We start from the raw sequence: 2,218 nt of genomic DNA, 5'->3' as shown, positions 1-2,218 counted from the left end.
AGTGCACTTCCTAATATCACAAGACAACATTACATTACACGTAGCTGTTGTGGACAGTTTCAAAATCAAGGAAAACATGAACCCATCTGGTTTTTCATTAGAGGAAGTGAGTTTGCGGATCAAATTCAGAGATCCTCCAGCTTGACCTTGTTTGAGGTAGGCTGCAATCATTGAATTATAGGAGGAGATGGTTGGTTTGGGCATTTGATCAAATATCTTTCGGGCATAGGATAAACAACCAGATTTTATGTTGAGAATGAGGAGTCTGATGGAAATGTTGGTGTCGGGTGAAAATCCAATTTTGAGATTGTGGGCATGAATTTTCTGGTCATGGGAAGGGGAATCAGATTGTATGTAGTGCTGCAGAGCTACTGATTAAATACTCCATATTTGTAATACCCACAACCTTTTATTTCATTTATGTTTTCTATGTGGAATCTTCCCCTCCTTTTGTTCTTTGTTTTTCTTTATCCACTCTTGGTTTGATGTTCAGTTTATTTTCCTCTTAATAACGTATGGGACATAGTCTAGGGCGTATGTTAGCAGGGGCGTGGCTGGCCCCTTTCAAACCGGCTCGTAGCATTAGGTGCGTATTGGGGATTTAGGTTTTCCTACTATCTCCTATTTTTTGTACTCCAACCCTCACTCGCATTAATGTAGTGCTAATCTAGATTGATTAAAGTAATGTAGTTTATGTAATTAGTCATTTCAACTGTTGTTTATTTAATTATGGTTTGTTAATTTAGCTTTTTAAATCACTACATTTGATTTCTTCATTCAATTCAATTTATTAAACTTGTGTAATTACCAATCTTTTTCCCTCTAGTGGTTTGTTTATTTTAATGAATCAACTAATTAGTTATTTAATATTGGATAATTAACTAGATTAATTAGTTAAAATATTCTCTTCTCATTAGCTTAATTAGGGTTTTGAAAAATGTTTAACTCATCTTAGGATTAGCTCAAGGTAAACATAATTAGTGCAATTAGGTTTCATAATTAGTTTAATTAAACCGTAGGTTTAGTTTAATCCTCCTACACTAGATTAGGTAGATTAGTAAAAATGCATTCATTTAATGTAATTAATCCGTTTCACTTTTGTAAATTAATTAGGTCTCATTTAATTTATAAATCTTTTTACCAATTAGATTAAGTAGGATTGTAATAATTTATTTCAAATTACTAGGGATTGGGTTTAATTGTTTTAATTAATTCAATTTAGGATCTCACAAATTCATTGATCATCCAACTAGGTCAGGCTCAATTAATCGTATTAGTTTAATTTAGGGCTTCATAAGTTGCTAAACTAATCCTAGGTTTAGGCTTATTTAATTAGCTTAATCTAAGACTCATAATACATTAATTAAATCATTTAGGCTTATTTAATTAGCATAATAATTTCATTATTTGCATCATAACCTAGCTAGCATAATTTAGACACTTGGTTTAGGGTTTTCACATGTCATGCCTAGATACCTAGTTTAGGGTTTTCAATGACCTAGATTTAGGACTAGTTAGTAGGGTAAAAACAAACTTTGGTCAAACAAAAAGAGCCCGGCCTTAGGGTCGGGCAGACTGGGTGCCTAACACCTTCCCAGTCTGTCACTTGACACTTGTCCAGAATCTTGGTGCAAACCAGCCTTATCCATCAGAGTCATTAGTCTCTCTCCCTTGATTGGGGGAGGCATTTATGGGTCCTAGACCCTTTCTAGGTGGCGACTCCCTTTTACACATAACGTGTATCCCACCTTGGCATTTGATGACCAGGGGATACTATCTCATCTCATTAGGGTCAAACCCTAGCGTGTGTACACGCGCTACGTGCCATATCGCGATCCCGGGGGCGGAGGTCCATGATACCTACACAACCTTTGGAAGACATCCAAAATTTAGTTTTCAGAAAAATACATTAAAATGGATTTTTCATAGTTTTTTGAATTTAATATGTTTTTTAATATTAAAAAATTAATAAAAAAATAAATATTTATCCGAAAACTATGATTTTTATATGAAAATAATCTTTGGATTTTTCATTAATTTCATACCAAGTTTCATTTGATTTGGATATTTTAAGCTAAAAAAATAGAGCTTTTGGTATATGGAGGAATGCATTTCAAAGTCGTGCCTAGGTGCGGAGGTGTTTGCATGCCTCATGCCGCAAGTGTTACAAAGCGACATTAACTTAGGTCTCTGGAGAACATAGGTTTGCAAGCTTGCA

Source organism: Macadamia integrifolia, unplaced genomic scaffold, assembly GCF_013358625.1.
Source record: "Macadamia integrifolia cultivar HAES 741 unplaced genomic scaffold, SCU_Mint_v3 scaffold1146, whole genome shotgun sequence".
Lineage (NCBI taxonomy): Eukaryota > Viridiplantae > Streptophyta > Magnoliopsida > Proteales > Proteaceae > Macadamia > Macadamia integrifolia.
Note: the sequence above shows the minus strand (reverse complement) of the source record.